This window comes from Petaurus breviceps, unplaced genomic scaffold (genome assembly GCF_028583685.1).
Source record: "Petaurus breviceps papuanus isolate PSGF00001 unplaced genomic scaffold, PetGlider_PUasm1.0 90750, whole genome shotgun sequence".
NCBI classification, from domain to species: domain Eukaryota; kingdom Metazoa; phylum Chordata; class Mammalia; order Diprotodontia; family Petauridae; genus Petaurus; species Petaurus breviceps.
This window is the reverse complement of record NW_027187335.1, coordinates 3,390,535-3,409,695: the sequence shown is the minus strand read 5'-3', so window position 1 is coordinate 3,409,695 and position 19,161 is coordinate 3,390,535.

The window sequence follows — 19,161 nt, the reverse complement described above, 5'->3', positions numbered from 1 at the left end:
GCCAAGAGTGTCAAAGGAGATAATGTATATTAGCACTTGATAACCAAAAATCAGGGCAGCTAGGTGATGCAGTGGATAGAGCACTGTATCTAGAGTCAGGAAGACCTGAGTTTAAGTCCAGCTTCAGATACTTACTAGCTGTGTGACTCTGGACAAGTCACTTAGCCATTTTGTCTCAGTTTCCTCATCTGTAAAATGAGCTGGAGAAGGAAATGACAAACCACTTCAGTATCTTAGCCAAGAAAATCCCAAATGGAGTCACAAAGAGTTGGACACAACTGAAAAACAACTTAACAACAATACTTTCATGTATTCTAAAATTCTGTAATTCAGTGACTGGTTTTCTTTTTCCTCAAACATCACACCTCAGTCTCCCATCTCTGTTCATGTTCACTGATTGTGCCCCATGCCTGGAATTCTCACTGTCTTCATCACCAGCTCTTCAAGTATCAGCTGAAGCCTCACCTTCTGCAAGAAGCTTTTTGTCTTAAGAAATCCCCTTTAATTGTAGCACTCTCCTGCTAAGATTATATTTGATTTATACTATATATCTTTTTTTGTACATAGATGTTTGCCTGTTGTCTCTTCCATTACATTACAAGCTCCTTGAAAGCAGGAACTGCTTTTTATTTGTTTATTTTGTTTTGTTTTGACCTTTCTTTTTACTATGCCAGTGCCTATCATGATCTTTGACACATAGTAGGTGCTTCATAAAATCTCATTGACACTTTGACCCATTTCATATTATCTCTGTTATTCTTACTTTGTGAGCAACACTGCAAACTTTTGATGAGTATGGGCCTATTGTGGAGCTAACTGGTCCAAGGGGAATTGAAACCATAACCTTTTCTTCACAATCCCCATGTTTTGCTCTCATTAGCACCACAAGGAGCTTGTTCTAACCTTCTTACATAATAAGAAAGTGAACCTTAGTGACTGAGGCATACTTCAGGGTGGACACCTTCAAATTTATGGTTTGGTTTTCTTCTTCCTGCTATTGCCCAGTGAGGGTCTCCCCTTAGATCAGAGCCTTTCTCTTTGATAATGTAGTGTGTGCTTGAAGGTATAAATTAGCTACCATAGTAACTATAAATTATCATCTTTCTTTGACTTTCTTAACAATGTAAAGAAGATGCAGTCAGCTTCCCCTACAATTAATCCTTCCTAGAGAGCTGTTTAAGCACTGTGATCTATTACTAAATTTAGAGCCTCAAAAGCAAAGTTTGGGTCACTTTAACCAGAAACAATTGTAGTCAAAAGAATATAGACTTAGAGATGGAATTCATTTCAGAGGCTATCTAGTTCTATTATTTTGCAGATGGGGAAACTGAAGCCCAAGGAGCTTAAGTGACTTGCCCCAGGTCACATAGCTAAGGTGTCAGAAGTTCTGAAAGATATACCTTTTCCATTCTACCATGCTGTCTCAAATCCTGGCTCACTCACTTAGTGTCTTCATAACTCTGGGCAAGTAATTTAACATTTCTATGACTCAGTTTCCACATCTGAAAAATGAAGAGGTTGAATTAGATGTCCTCCAAGTTTCCTTCTAGCTCTAGAACTCTGCCTCAGTTATACACGTCTGCATTTGTTCAGTCCTTGGCATAGTAGAGAGATTCCTCAGTCTGGAATCAGTCACATGGGTTTGAACTCTGGCTCTGCCAGTCACTTAGTCTCAGTTTGGGTCTCAGTTTTTTTAGTCTACAAAATGAGTGGGTTTCATCAGATCTATCAATCAATAAACATTATTAGCCCTGTGATAAGTGCTAGAGTAGATAACATCTAGACTCTAGTCCATCTCTAAATCCTATGACCATTGAATTTTCTACAGAGCCATGGAGAAGGGTTCCACTCTTAACTTGTTCCTAATCCATGAGATAGGAACTTTTCTAACTGATTTTTTTCCTGAACCCAAGCTAATGGACACACATTCAGAGATGGGCACAAATGGTTACTGTGTCCAATAGTAATCTATAATTCTGAAAGTGATGCCACCATTCTCAAAGTGCCTGGATCAACTATTTAAAATTATTCACATGTTAAATTTAATCTTATTTCCCTTGCATTTTAATATAGCTATATTTTTTCTTTAAATTAAATTATTTATTTTTTTCATTTTTCAAATGCTTTATTAACTTCTGATTTTCATGAATGAACATCATTCATTTCCACCAGATTTTGAGTTACAAATTTTCTCCCTGTTTTTCCCCTACCCACTGCCCAAAAATAGCAGTTCCACAGGATATCCCCTCCTCCAATTTGCTCTCTCCCATATTTTCTCCCATACCCCTTTGGACTTTTCCAGTAGGGCATGGTGGATCTCTATGCCCCAGTGCCTGTATTTCTTATTTTCCACTTACATGTAAAATAGTATTAATATATATAAACATTTGATTTTAAAACTTTGAATTCCAGATTCATTCCCTTCCTCCCTTGCTATCCACACTTACTGGGAAGATAAGCAGGTCGGTATAGGTTGTGCATGTGTACCTAATGCAAAACAACAACATAGTAGATATATTGTAAAAGACTGATTATATTTCTCTCCCTCCTATCCCACCTCCTACTTGTTCTATTCTCTACTTTGATCCCATCCCTTTTCAAAAGTGGGTGCTTCCAACTTCCCTCCCCCCCAGCCTGTCTTCCCTTCCATCATCCCCCCTCTCATTCCCTTCCCCCCTACTCTCCTGTAGGGTGAGATACCCTATTTAGTGTGTATTTCATTCCCTCCCCAAGCCAAATTAAATGAGAATAAGGTTGACCCATTACCTTTTGCCTTCCTATTCTTCCCCTCCATTGTAACCATTTTCCCTTGCTTTTTCTATATGAGATACTTTACCCCATTCTATCTCTCCCCATCTCCTTTCATTATATTCCTCTCTTTCCTCTTAATTTCACCTTTTAAGTATCATTCCTTCTGGTTAAATTGGTCCTATGCCCTCTATCTATGTATACCTGTAAACATATATACATACATTCACATATGTATTCATATGCCCATATACCCTCATATATAGACATATATATTTCTACTCCCTCCAACTATTTTCATACTGAGAAAAGTTTCATCAGTTATAATTATTATTTTTCCATGTAGGAATGTTAGTAGTTCAACTTTGATAAGTTCCTTATAATTTCTTTTCCCTGTTTACCTTCTCATGCTTCCCTTGCTTCTTGTATCTGAATGTCAAATTTTCTATTCAACTCTGTTTTTTTCAGCAAGAATGCTTGAAAGTCCTCTATTTCACTGAATGACCATATTTTTCCTTGAAACATGATACTCAGTTTTTCTGGGTAGGTGATTCTTGGTTTTAATCCCAGCTCCTTTGACCTCTGGAATATCATATTCCAAGCCCTTCCATCCCTCAGTGTAGAAGCTGCCAGATCCTGGGTTATCCTGATTGTGTTTCCACAATATTCAAATTGTTTCTTCCTGGCCGCTTGTAATATTCTCTCCTTAATCTGGGAATTCCAGAACCTGGCTATAATATTCCTAGGAGTTTTCTTTTTGAGATCTTTTTCAGGAGGCGATTGGTGGATTCTTTCAACCTCTATATTGCCCTGTGGTTCTAAAACATCAGGGCAGTTTTCCTTGAGAATTTCTTGAAGGATGATTTCTAGGTTTTTACTTTGATCATGGCTTTCAGGTAGTCCAATCATTTTTAAATTATCTCTCCTGGATCTATTTTCCAGGTCAGTGGTTTTTCCCATGAGATATTTCATATTGCCTTCTATTCTTTCATTTGTTTGGGTCTGTTTAACAGCATCTTGATTTCTCATAATGTCATTAGCTTCCATTTGCTCCAATCTAATTCTGAAGCAATGATTCTCCTCATTGAGCTTTTGAGATTCTTTTACCATCTGGCAAATTTGGCTTTTTAAGGCATTCTTCTCCTCATTGCCTTTTTGAACCTCTTTTGCCAATTGAGTTAGTCTATTTTTTAAGGTATGATTTTCCTCAGTCAGGCTGTTGACCCTCATTTCGTAATTTTCTTGTATTGTTCTCATTTCTCTTCCAAATTTTTCCTCCACTTCTCTTATCTGCTTCTTAAGGTCCTCTATGGCCTGTAACCAGCTCATATTTTCCTTTGAAGCTTTTGGTGCAGGAGTTCTGACTTCACTGTCTTCCTCCTGTTCCATGCTTTGCTCCTTTTTGTCCCCAAAATAGGAGTCTAATGTTGGAATCTTCTGTCTGCTTTGTTTCCTTTGCCTGGTCATGTTGCCCCTTAGTCACTTGACCCCTGGGCTTTTTGCCACAGTAGGACTCTGCCACCAGACAGGGGAGCTTTCATCCCAAATGCTGGGGTTTTCTCAGCTGCTGGAGGTATTAGATGGGTGCCCTCACTGAGGCTTCCACACACTCTGGCAAGCTCGACACACACCCCAGGACCTCCACCCTAGACTGCAATCCAGATCCAAGCAGGTTAAAGCAAGAGCGATTACACCTCAGACTGGTCGCTTAGTCCCCCTACACTCTGCAGGCCAGGAGCTGAAGCTGCCACATGGTGCTGGCTGACTGTGCCGAGTTCTCAGTGGCTTCTTTCCCCAGGGGCAAAAGCCGACGCACTCCCACTTACTGGGTCCCAAAGTTCAGACTGCCCTGACCTCTCACTTTGTCCTTTTCATCTATGTGTTGATAATTCTGGAAATGGCCACAGCTGCTGCTTATCTGGTGTCCTTCTGTCCAGCAGCTGGTCAGACCTGCCCTGGGGCTAAAACCTCCGGCTCACGTGGGCCTGGGCTGGGCTCCTAGAGTGCTGTGCTGGCCGATTCCTGGTGGCCTGCCGGGCTGTCCTCAGCAGTAAGTTAGCTTCTCTGTGTCATTTTGTGCATTCTGCAGCTCCGTTTGTTCAGAGTCCCCTTTTTACATTGATTGGGGAAGGTGCAAGCCAGAGCTGCTCAGACGTCCTGCTTCTACTCCACCATCTTGACTCTACCCCCTAACTTTTAATTTAAAAAAATTTTTAATTTTCAATACTCACTTCCAGAAGTTTTTGAGTTTTAAATTTCTTTGCCTCCCTCCCTGCCTGATATCTGATATCTGATAAAGATTATACATATACATTCTTATTAAACATATTTTCACATCAGTCGTATTATGAAGAAGAATTATAATGAAAGGGAGAAGCCACAAGAAAGAAAAAAGAGAGAGAGAGCAAATATTTTGCTTTGATCTGCTTTCAGTCTCCAAAGTTCTTTCTCCAGATGTGGACAGCATTTTCCATCATGAGTCTTTTGGAGTTGTCTTAGATCCTTGCATTGCTGAGAAGAGCAAAGTCTATCAATGGTAGTCATCAAACAATGTGGCTGTTGCTGTGTACAGTGTTCTCTTGTTTCTGCTCATTTCATTCAGCATTAATTCATATAAGATTTTCCAGAATTTTCTGAAGTCCATCTGCTCATCATTTCCTATAGCACAGTAGTATTCCATTACATGCATATACCACAACCTGTTCATCCATTCCCTAATTGATGGACTTCCCCTAAATTTCCAATTCTTGGCCACCACAAAAAGAGCTGCTATAAATATTTTTGTACATGTGGGTCCTTTTCCCATTTTTATGATCTCTTTGGGATACAGCCAATAGTATTGCTAGCTCAAAGGGTATGCACATTTTATAGCCCTTTGGGCATAGTTCCAAATTTTAGAGCCGTTTTTATACAGAGTCTTTTCACTCTGCTCTATCATTCTATCCTCTCAACCACTCTGTGAGGCAAGCAAAGCAATTATCACCACATCCCTTTTACAGGTGAAGAAACTGATGCTTTGAGTCTTAGAATAGATAAGGGTCCAAGGTGACTTGGCACCTTAATGCCTGAGATAGTATTAGAACCCAAGTGCTCTGACTTAGGGGAACATTCTTCCCATACCCCTCTTTCAGGGAGATGTTGACTTTGTGTCATCTGTGGGACTAACTAACATGGAGAAAAGAAAAGAAGCTCTTCATTTTTCTTTACTTCCATTTTCCTCATCCCTTTTCTCTTATGCTAAGATATATAGTATGTTTAGGTTACTGTGGGTCATTTGCTCAACCCTTCAACCTTTACCTGATGAACCATTGCCATTATCTCATCTGACAGTCACCCTCCCACTGTCTTTTCTTCCTTTTCACTACTTTCTATTCATATGTACACACCCTCACACATGACCTCAACACTATTCTTGGAGCATATTCTTGGAGCTTTGACTTTTCTCTAGACAACCCCACCACAGGACTCACTTTGATATCTAGGTGGTATTTTTCCTCCTTTTTCTGAGGTTGGGTCTCTCTATCTCACCCAAGTTGGAAGTACAGTGGCCATTAATGGATCTGATGCCAATATTGACCAGCACAAAATCTTTAACCTGTTCCATTTTCCTAACCTGGGCCAGTTCAGTCCTCCTTAGGTAGGTAGTGGCCTACTACTCCTACCTAGTGACCCTCCACCCCTGGGGACACACCAGACTAGTTCCAGACTTAGTGCAGACATCCAGTTGGCACTGGCTCCACAGAAGTTCTGAAATCCAAAGTCCAAGTGATCTATTGATCTCAGCCTTCTCAGCAGCTGGTATTATCGGCATGTACCACCATCCTCTCTAATTTAAAAGATAAAATTATGCTATCATTTATTCTACTTCCTCTAAGAAACATTGAGGTGCATTGATAACCCAAAGAAAGATATATTTGCTAAGAATCATTGTCAGAAGATTGCCTTTGTTTAAAACAAACACCCTTAGTAAAGATTCTGTTAGTGAGACAGAGAGTGGTGGGGGAGGTGGGGAAGACTAGCAGTCGACCTTCTGAAAAGAATGAACTATTTCGTTTTGAAAACACTGCTTCTGGGTATAGACTGCAGACCAATATCCTTTGCTTGTGATTTGTTTTAGCAAAATACCAGCATTTAATTATTGGCTGGATATACAACCACATCTGACCATTAAGTGTGGTATGACTAGCCCCAGAGGGAAGAGTAATTTATAACAGTAATCATGTATTTTGTCTAAAAAAATGTAATACTTGCAAGATGATTGGAGTGGCTTGGTTACATCCATCAAGCTACAGAAAAATCTCCCTGGGGTGGATAAAGTCAGCCACTGTCTGGCTCCTAGTATTCTGAGAATTAGTATTAGGGGATGTGTGCTGTCAAGTTACAATAAGGCCCCAGCAATGGTGGCATGGGAAGAGCACCAGATTTGAACTGAGATTTAGAGACCTGGAGTGAAATTCTGGCTCTGCTGCTTTACTTGCATGACCCTGGGCAAATCCCTTATCTTTTTTTGGATCTCAGTTTTTCTGCCTTTCAAATGATGATCTCTAAGGTCCTTGACAGATAAAGATCCTATGGTCTTGTTTAAACAAACTGGGAGAAGGCCAGTTGGATGCAGTGAAAAGCTTTAATTAACTTGAGTATTTTTAAAAAGAAATATTCAAATCTCCATCATTTCTTTCTTTCTTCCTTCCTCCCTCCCTCTCTCTGTTCCTCCCTTTCTCCCTTCCTTTCTTTTTTCTTTCTTTCCTTCTTCTTTCCTTCCTTCCTCCCTTCTTTTCTTTCTTTCTTTCTTTTTTCTTTATGTACCCCTGACCCAGAAAACATGTCTCCTCAGTTCTACTAAAAGGATGCAATATATGAATAGATAAATAAATACAACGTTCCTGGAGGAAGGAAAGAGCACTGTATCTCTGGGGAGATTAAAGTGAATAGGTGGGGAAATGGAAACCACCCTACTTGGTCTTTTTTGTTATAAGATGAGAGGCTCCAATTTGACCAGGAGAGTCAAAGTGCCTCATATTTTGTCCGAAGGCCATGGATCTTGGAGGAGGCACGGGAACACCCACAGGTCTTCCAGCATTTGAGATGAGGACATGAGGAGATAGTGCACTTCTAAGGGGAAACACTGAAGGCTCTAGGGTACAGCGGAAAGAGTCCTGGCTCTGGAGTCAGAAGATTGTGATCTAATTCTGCCTCTGATGGTGGCTACTCGTATGACCCTGGACAAGTCACTAACTTTCTAGAAACTCACTTTCTGCATATATAAAAGGAGAGCCTGGACTAGATGGTCTTGAGGTTCTTTCTAACTCTATAGGAGAGATCTGAGAAGTAATCTCCCATGATTCTTGGCAAAGGTGGGGCATGGTAAATCTAGAACAGTATATAGAATGCCAGTCTTTTATGATTATGTTGGTTAACTGTTTTGCTAACCCATCTTCTCCCTCTTTTTTATAAGAGATAACTGGAGGAAGAAGGGGAAGTAATATGTCAAGAGGTATAGGTGATACAATAAAAATATAACCTACAATTTATTTTAATTTTTTTAAAGGAAAGCAGAATTCCTATTTCATACTAGGCCTTGGAAGTTGCTCAGATGTTATCTTCTAAGTCTTTATAATGAATGCAATTCATTTCAATTATTTTATTGGCATCATTCCATCATCCCATATTACATCAACTAACATGGCCTTGTCCTGGAAAGTATCTACTATGTGTCAGGCACTATGCTAAGAAATTTATAAATACTATCTCAGATCCTCACAAAAACTCTGGGAAGTGGGAGTTGTTGTTGTTGTTATTCCCATTTTGCACTTAAGGAAACTGAGGCAGAGAATGGTTAAGTGACTTGCCAAGGATCACAGAGCTAGTAAGTATTTAAGGTCAAATTTGAGCTCAGATCTTCCTGACTCCAGGTCTAGTGCTCTCTCTACTGTGCCAACCTAGTTTTCTGAGGAAGGGTATATCAATGGTTATTGTTGAGTGCTTTTAGGCAGGTGTTGATGCTGGCCTTTCACCCTCCCCCACTCCCCCAGCAATCATAGAAAAGCAAGGCTCAGGTTAAGCAATTTGGAAAATCTTGTGTCCAACCCACCCTTTCTGCCGCCAGCTCTTAAAATGTTCAGGCAGAGGCTCCATGACCAGTTGGAAAAGTTTCAGTTCATCTGTCTGAACTTCTAAGAGTTAAGATCAATCTGGTGAAGATAAGACAGAAATTCTCATTTCTGTGGGGGCAGTGGCATACAGGGTGGAAATGTTTTGTTTATAGAAACCTTTCAGGTATGTGCATTCTGTATCTTCTCTGTCCTTTTCTTTCCTTTTTTCTCTCTTTCTCATTATTTCAATAAAGTTTGAGGTGAAGGATGAGCATATGTTCTGAGAACCAAGCAGGCTAAAATGACAAGGAGAGGAGAGATGGAAAATCTGATGATGCCAAAACCATGATTTCTCTGGCCAAATGAAGTACTCTATTTATAAAAGTCTAATAAGGCAGAATTGTGGCTCCAGGCCTTTTCTTCTCAAAACTATAGGTTCCCAAAATTTTATTTTTGAATAGTGGTGAGTCTTCTTTCTGTGGTCTAGTGGAAATAGCATTAGATTTGCAGAGAACCTGGTTTTGGTTCTCAGAGCTATTACTTACTACACTTGGATAATATTGGGCAACTTATGTTATCTCTCTGGGACTGTTTCCTTTTTTTGAAAACAAGAGAGTGGTGGAGTAAATGATGTAATGAGGCTGAGAAAGTAAGTTGGAGTTAATTTGTGAAAAGCTTTAAATGTTCAACAGTTAGTCAATAAACATTTATTAAGCATCTGGATTTGAACTCAAGTCTTCCTCACTCTAAGCCCAATGCTCTATCCACCGCCCACCTAGCTTTGAAACAGATACCACATGCATTTGTCTGCCCATTTTTCAGATGAAGAAATTGATTCCCAGAGAAGGGCAGTTACTTACTTGTGTTCACAGAAATAATAAATGTAGATATAGTATTTGAATTCAAATCTCTCTGAGTCCAAGTTCTCAACAAAATGGAATAATTTTGATCAAGTTTGAACCAGTTCATTCATTGAATATGCATGTACTGTCTGCTTGTCATCAATTATTTAATCAGATTCAACAAGCATTTGTTAAGCATTGTGTTATATGCTTGGGGATGCAAAGTTGACCTGCCCTCGTGGTGATGATATTCTAAGGGGTAGAAAGCTCTCTGCTACATGCAAGATGGCAGGCAGAAAGGAAGAGTTTTGATGAACAAGACTTCCTGCTAAGCAAAGGTGCCTACACTGGTCCTCTTTCACCAACCGCCAGAAGTGAATGATAGGGTTGAAATCCAATTATCTCAAGTAGTGCTGTTGAGGAATGATGTTTGTAAGGCAGCTAACTATGTTCCACTATCATGAGAAGTGTTCTGGAAAACCTCGGGCTAGTAAACAGATGGCCCTGGGAAGGAAGGTCAAAGATGATTAAAAATCAGAAACCAAAGGGAAGCCAGGTAGTGTGGTGAATAGAGCACTGGTCCTGGAGTCAGGATGGCCTGAGTTCAAATCCAACCTCAGACACTTAACACTTACTAGCTGTGTTACTTTGGGCAAGTCCCTTAATACCAATTGCCCTATTTTCCCCCCTCCAAAAAAAAAATCAGAAACCAAGTTAGAACACTCGGGCAAGATAACTGATGTTTATCCAGCCTTTTAAAGTCTACAAAGTATTTTACATATGCTATCTTCATAGGGACTCATACATAAGTAAAATATTATTACAATCCTACCTTATATTTTTAGGGCAGTTAGGTGATATAGTGGATGGAGTATCAGTCTAGGAGCCAAGAAGACTATGACCTCAGACATATACTAGTTGTGTAACCATGGGTAAATTACTTAACCTTCTTTGTCTCAGTTTCCTCATCTGTAAAATGAGGTGGAGAAGGAAATGACAAACCACTCCAGGATCTTTGCCAAGAAGACCCTGAATGGGATCAGGAAGAATTGAACACGACAGAAATGACTAAACATTAACAACATTCTCCATTTTACAGATAAAGAAACACACCTAGAAGAATAAAGTGACTTATAGAATAGTGTTACTTCCAGAATCAGTGGCAGGATTTAACCCCAGTCCTCCCTGACTCCAAGCTAAGTCCTCTTTCCCCTACACAAGGGGAAAGTTGGCACAAGGCAACAGAAATGTCAAGTAGCTGATGTTGTATCTCCACTGAGGTGTCATCTCCTTTCTGTGAACTGAGGCAGCAGGGCTACTTTGAAGGCAGCTCCTTCCTCTGGCTGTCTCCTGAAGCGACGAGGGAATGGGGAGAGACAGACGGTTGGAGCTTTCTGTCATCAGATTATTTATAGGTCTCTTCTGATGTGACAGCCTGTGCCACGTGCTCTGTGTCCCTACTGATAGGTCCACACACTTTGTAGAGGAAGGAAAGGGGCCAAGGAAAAAGACTCTGTGCTAAAAAGAATGTCTGAAATCTGTTTGAAGAGCACACGGATTTTATTTTTGTAAAAACTTTTGATTTCATTGGTACAGAGACTTCCTAGCATGGAAACTCCCCCCACGAATGCAGATTAGTAACCCAACTGTTACTTTTAGTCTTAGATAGTTGCCTGGGTCAAGGAGAAGCACAGTGATTTGTCCATAGCCACACAGGCAGTATATTTCACAGGCAACCCTTGCACCTGGGTCTTCCTAACCCTAGGACCAGGCTGGGCTTCTAATTGCTGCTATATTACCATTTTAGAAATACCCACAGGGATTTTTCTAAGCAAGGCTAGCCTTTAATCTAAATCTTCTTGACTGAATCATTATCAAATTTCCTAAATGTTAAGTGTACCCCCAGGTCCTAGGCCCTCTTTTCTTTTCTTTCCATCTCTCCCTCCCCCTTTCTCTCCTCTCTGTCTCTCTTACACACACATACACACACACACAATCTTCATGAACTTCTATGTGTTTAATTACTATCCCTATATATCTATGTCTAGCCCTAATATATCTCCAGGATGCCAATCCTGCATTACAACCTTGTGGTTGTCGTTCAGTCATTTTGCGATCTTGTCCAATTCTTTGTGACCTCTGTATGGGGTTTTCTTAACAAAGATACTAGAGTGGTTTGTCATTTACTTCTCTAGCTTATTTTGCAAATGAGGAAACTGAGGCAAACAGGATTAAATGACTTGCCCAGAGTCATATTGCTGGTAAGTATCTGAGGCCAGATTTGAACTCAGAGAGATAGTCTTCCTGACTCCAGGTCTAGTACTCTGTCTACCGTGTTTCCCCGATAATAAGACACTGTCTTATTAAATTTTTTGGACAGAAAAACACCAGAGGGCTTATTTTCAGAGGAGGGCTTATTTTAATGAACATTGACAGCAATTTTAATAAACAGGTAAATGTGAACAAAAAAATGTACCTTTATTCAATAAGCAAATCACTGGGGAAGAACAGGATGACACACTCACTGCTGCAGCTCTGATTGGATGCAGCTCAGAGCGCGGCATGCGTTTCACCCGGGGGGGGACGGTGCATACAGAGGGTACCATAATGTAGCGTGTAGCGCAGGGGATCACCTTCACTACAGTAGTAATCTCAATAGGGCTTATTTTCGGGGGAGGGCTTATTTTAGAGGAATCTTACACAGTAAGGGGAGGGCTTATTTTCGGGATAGGTCTTATTATCAGGGAAACATGGTACTCTGTCCCCTACTTCCCCCTGCCCTGCATCACAATCTACCTATTACATAGTTCAAATTGGATGTTCTCATAGCCATCTCAAGCAAAACCTGTCCAAAACCGAAGGGCAATTACAGGCTCTCATTATAAGCAAGTTCTGACAATAGAGAGCTAGACCTGAATGCAAGAAGATGAAAGTTTGGCTCTGGCTTTAGACATCTAACTAGCCATGAGAACTTAGGCAAATCTGTGGACTTGCCAGCCTTAGTTTTCTTATCTGTAAGATAGGAAAATTAATGGCTCCTGACACACAGGGTTGTTGTGGGGTTCAAAAGAACCAATCTACATAAAATATTTTACAAACAGTAATGTAGTATAGAAATGTGAGCCTTTATTCCCCAAGTTTTAAGTACTTTTTGGAAAATGAGATGTCATAAATTCTTGGATTTATATCTAGAAATTTCTGAGGTTTTGATTTGACAGAAAAGAAAGCTGAGGCCTTGAAAGAAGTGGCTTAACTAAGGTTATATAGGTACTTAATTACAGGTACTCTGACTCAGTCCCACTGCTTTTCCACTGCCCCATGATATGAGCCTGGCACATTGCCCCTCCACACCGTATCACCCTTTACATTGTCGATGTGTTTTCTCCCTGATTCTTTTATACCAGATTATTATTTAGGTGGCCTTTCTGTTCTTGTCTTTTCCTGAATACCTCTTCAGATAATAATAAAAAAAAATCCAGCATAATCAGCCATGTGGATTGAGTGCCCACTCTATGCAGAGCAGAACACTGTACAGTCAGTTCCCAGAAGACGAACAAGTTATTTTCCAAAAGCTTATTTGTAAGTCTATGGTTTGGAAACTAGAAAGCAATTTCCCATAGAAAATGGTTAGGTTCCCAGACAAGGCACAACTTCTTATATAGCCTTATATAATAAACTTCTTATATAATGTGGCCAATGTGTAGTACTTCACAATACAATATAATGGAGCTCACCTTTGGAACAATGTTGCTACAGGAAAATGTATTTGGAGATCTGATGTTACCTTCTCTCACTTTTAGCCTTGGCAATAGGATTGGCCATTTCTCTGGCTCCCAAAGTGGTGGCTCCTGTGGCTTAAGGAAGAGCCCCCGTCAGGGGAAGAACTGAGAATGATGAGGAGTCCAGATAAGGTATTCAGAAGGTCAGGGAGCAAAGAGGATGAAGGGGGCTGGGCTGCAGTGTGGGGATAAATGTTAAACAATGGACTTTCCAAAAAACAAAAACAAACGCCTGTACCTATGTCATACCTTTAAGCTTAATCTCCATTACCAACATTTTCACCATCATTTTTCTTAAATCAAGACAACCAGCAAAACAGTAAACCAAGCCCTGCCTTATAGCATTTGCTGATTTTTGAAGTGTAAATGCTTCACTTTAGCAATCTGGTCTTGGGAACTCCTTTGAGCTGGCTCTAGCACACCTCTGGTACCCTGCCTTCATAGAGATTTTTGTTGTTCAGTTATGTCTGACCTTTCATGACCCCATTTGAGGTTTTCTTGGCAAAGATACTGGAGTGGTTTGTTATTTACTTTTCCAGCTCATTTTATAGAAGAGAAAACTGAGGCAAATAGGGGTAAGTGACTTACCTAGGGTCACACAGCTGTAATTGTCTGAGACCAGATTCTAACTCAAGAAGATGAATCTTTCTGACTACAAAGGCACAGTTCTTAATCTCATCCAGTTCTGTATGGAGTTACCCTTTTTTCATATATTTATCATTTTTTATCCATTCATCCACTCAGTAAATATTTGTTAATTTCTGGCTATGCACAGCTTCTGCTCTCAAGGTACTTACATTCCAGTAGAGAAGTGATTGAATACTCACAATAATTAAGCAGATCTGTAGTCTCAAATACAGATAGCAGCCCACTCATGTTTGCCCATTCTGTGAATCTAGTCCACATACCATATGTTTTTCACATGGGATCCACAATTATGATAATGGCCTTCTTCCTTCTTTCCTTCCTCCCTCCATCTTTTCCTCCCTCTTTGCCTTCTTTCTTTTCTTTTAAAAATTTCCAATGTCTCTTTTTATTATGAACTTAACAACATATAACATTGTCATATGTTAACATCAACAACCATGAACATTTCCAAAATCAAGAACAGAAGAAAGGCATTGAACATGAAATTATAAAGGCCTATTACATATTGAGTTGTGGTTTTCAAAGCATATATTAAATTTAATATGATAATACTGACACTGCCTTCCTGAACTTTCTTCTGTTCTCTTCTATGAATATTTTTATGTCTCATTGATGTTCTTTTCTTTTGCATTTCTATATGTACATTCTACTCCAATCCCTCTCCCCTGCCAGATAATTAAAGCCCTCCTTTGTATCAAATAAGTGTATTCAAGCACAAGAAATTCACACATTGACCATACTGAAAAAATGCTTCTTATTCTGCATTTCTATGCCATTAACTTTCTGCTAAGAGAAATATACCTCACCATCCCTCTTCTGAAGTCATGCTATGTCATTGTATTAACCAGTTAAGTCCCTCAAGGCTGTTTAACTTTAGAATATTGTAGTCATTATATAAATTGTTTTCTTGGTTTTGATCATTTCACTCTGAATCTTTTCATGCAAGTCTTTCTAGGTTTCATTTAATCCATCATGACTTAAGGCTCAATAACATTCTGTTACATATATGCCATAATTTGTTCAGACTTTCCTCAATTGGTAGACATCTCCAGTTCTTTGCTACAATAAAAAGTGATGCTATAAGTAATTTTGTAGAAATAGGTCTTTTTCCCTTTTTTTTTTTTTACCTCTTAGGGAATATTTGCCACTACTTTGTATTGTTATTGCTGAACAGCTTAGTGACTTTTTAACTATAGTTCTAAATTGCTTTCCAGAATAGTTGGACCAAATCACAGCTCCAACAACATTGCGTTAATGTGGCTACCCTCCCACAGACCCCCCCAACAATTGTTGTTTCCCGTTGTTATAACCTTTGTTAATCTGATGATAATGAGGAGGAATTTTAGTTATTATAATTGGCATTTCTTTTGTTACTAGAGATTTGGAGCATTTAAAAAAATATGGTTGTTGATAGCTCCCCCTGAGAAATGCCTAATCACATCCTTTCACTGTCTCTTCAGGAATGGTCTTATTCTTTTATATTTGAACTAATTCCCATATTTTTTGGTATCAGAGAAATCTACTGCCAAGATTTCCCCATCCAATTCTAACGCCATTGATTTTATTTGTGCAAAACCCTTTCTTACTTTCTTTTCATATAGCAAAGATACCAGTGAAACATATGCGTCATCAGTAGTCATTCCTTGGTCTTGATACATGACCAGTTCCTCCCCTTTTTAAAAAAAAAAATTGATATATCTGAGGGAAGGAACATTTTTTTTTCTTCTTTATTATTTGTTATATGTTACAGCCTTGTCATATCCACCATGCCTCATTCCCTCGCCCTCAAATGATACTCATTTTAATTCTTCAAAATATATAATGTTCCATGAGTAACTGTCATAGAACAAAGTATAAATAAATATATAGGCATACCCTGCATAATGTTGCCCCAACAAATGCTATTTCATGATAATGCCATTTGATTTTCTACTCAATATTTCCAGCTTCGATATGGTTGTTTTTGAGATAATCAGCTCTTTCAAGTCAAGGTCTGAACCCATGCCCAGTGCAAACTTTCTCTGTCTTACTAAGGCTATATGAAAGTTCCATCAATCCAAAAAAAGAGTAGCATTAATTGAGGACATGAAACAATCTAAATAACAAGGAAGGGAACCTAGTATTATTAAAATCTCTTCACCTATACACAAAATGAATGAAATTTCCTATAGATCCAGATCTTTAAATTTGCTGATTTCCCAGAAAAATGGGACAATACAGTCATTTCTGGACTCACAGCCCCAGTAGTATATGTTTAGAATGTGATGTTATCTGTCTTTCAGAATTTTTTCCCTAGCATGGTGTCTCATTGCAAAATGTATCTGGTTGAAACCTCCAACTTTACTTCTGGTCTATCATGGTCCAGTTTCAATTCTGTAGTAAAAACGTACCATAATCATACTATCATATGTGGTCATAATTCAGCCACTTACTTGCCTCTCTGGATTAATTCCTCCTAGGGCACATAGTGGCGCAGTGGGTACAGCACTAGTCCTAGAGTCAAGAAGACCTGAGTTCCAATTTGGCCTTAGACTCTTACTAGTTATGTGACCCCAGGCAAATCACTTAACCCTGTTTGCCTCAATTTCCTCATATGTACAATGATCTGGAGAAGGAAATGGCAAACAACTCCAGTATCTTTCCCAAGAAAACCCCAAATAGTATCACAAAGAGTCTTGAACAACAGCAAATCCTCCACTCCAAATCCAGTTCCTCACTCTCCCCACTACTTCCTTCTTCCTCTTCCCCATTCATGCAGTTTTTGTAGAACTTCTGCCTTGTAGAATACTTTCCAACATTCAATGGACTTGCCTGCTTCAGGTTTACATTCAGGCCTCTGGAAAAGGCAGTCTAGAGAATCCCAATGAGCAACATTCTTTCAGCCTTAAGTGTTGGGGGACATCAAATCTCAGGGAGACATTGACTAAGTACAAACTATAACTAGACCCCACAGAAACATTGTAAAGCTATACTGTGATGTCAGTTAGCTCTTTTCTAAAGACACTTATTTGTTGGTCAATGGCACTCTAAGATTAAACATGAGCCCTATATTATTAATAATAGCTTGCATTTATGTAGTACTTATTATTTTCCAGACACTGTGCTAAGCACTTTACAAAACATTATTTCACTTAATTTTCACAATTCTAGGAGGTTGGTCCTATTATGATCTTCATTTTACAGTTGTGGAAACTGAGACAGAAAGTAGTTAATGACTCACCTAGAGTCACACAGCTAATAAGTATCAGAGTCTGGATTTGAATTCAGATCTTCCTCATTCCAAGGTGTAACACTCATCTCACTGGGTCACCTAGCTTCCCTAATAACTCTCTTCAGGGTTGGACTACTTGTTACTCTCCCGTGGCTTATATGTGTGCAAGTATCCACAGAATTCACAATGAAATGTAACTTTCAATACCATGTTTTCTTTTTTCTTTTTTTAAGCAATCGGGGTTAAGTAACTTGCTCAAGGTTACACGACCAGTTATTTCTGGGTGTGGTGCCGAGTATCTGAGCCCGGATTTGATCCAGGTCATCCTGACACTGGAGCCGGTGCTCTTACTTGTTGAGCCACATGGCCGCCCCTAATAGCATGTTTTCTTTAGTGCTTCATTAGTACTTTCATTAGTGCTTCAATTAGTACTAAGCAGTGTAACTAGAATATAATAAACTAGAATATTTCTAGTACATAAGAGAAGCTTCTCTCCCTAGACCCACTATGGAATAGAACACAGTCTTATAGCTCCTCTCCTCCTCTCCTGTCCCTAGAGAAGCATAGAGTCCTTTGGGGCTTTCAAAGGCTTCTAATCTCTCTTAGTATGTTTTTACTCTAGTAACAATAGGAGGTAAAAAGATTCCATTATATATACATTCTTTCATTTCAATCCTGGAGGAGGATGTGGATCCATCCAAGTGGTAATAACAAGTCTTTGGGTAAACAAAGATATATGATTTATTTACATTTAAGAGGAAAACTCAGCCTCTTCCCATCTCTTAGATATTTTATTTTAAAAACTAAGAATGTGGGGCGAGGTACAGTAAGAGGCAAGCCAGGTAGAAAATTGGATAGCAGCTTTCTAGAGTATAACATACTTTAGACAGCTAGAGAGCTGTGAAATGAGGGAGACTTTTTTATTTAACTTTTTATAAATGAAATTATAATAATGGCAGAAAATGTTGCTTTCCATGGTTCACTGTGATTTATTACACGAGAAGATAATGTGAAGACTTAAGATCTCCACTATTCTAGAGAATGAGATCTTCAGATCTTGTCTAGGGAAAACATGTACCTTATCATAATTCTCAGAGCACAACAGGGATTGTGGCAAAAGAATTAAAAGCTAGGTTGGCAATTATAGCCTACCAAGGCTGCTAAGCAATATAGTATACCGAGTGCTGAACTTGCAAGTCAAGACATCACCTTCATGAGGCCATGGGTCCTCTTGGAATGCAAAGGATGAACAACAACCACAATAGCAAATCCTGAATATGGATCCTGCCTCAGATACTGTGTGACCATGAACAGATCACCTGATCACCCGCCTCTGTTTCTTCTGCAAAAGGGTAATAATAATGCTTAATAACTATCGTGGTGGATGTGAGGATTCAATAAGAGAATGTAGGTAAAGTGTTTTATAAACCTCAAAGTGCTACATTAATACTAGTTATTATTAATTATTATTATTTATGTTATCTAGGAGACAAGCACTGGGGCTAGGGGATTGGTGGAAATGAGGAAGGATGCATAAGGGGTTTGCCCAGTTCTTCTCTTCTTCATTTTCCTGTAATCCCACAAGTTCTGCCATTACCAGGTAAGAAATAGGACCAAAGGCGAGGTAGTCCCAGATAGCCACAAGGGCTACAATACTAGACTCATGAGCTAGGGAGGAAGGGGAAGTTTTTTGTGGTCATTCAGCTGGTGGCAATTCCCAGGTATAGGGAATTCACACATGGTAATTCACAAGTAAAGACACATAGTTAAAATTTACAAATGAAGGATTGACTTAGGAAGGAAGGAAGGAAGGAAGGAAGGAAGGAAGGAAGGAAGGAAGG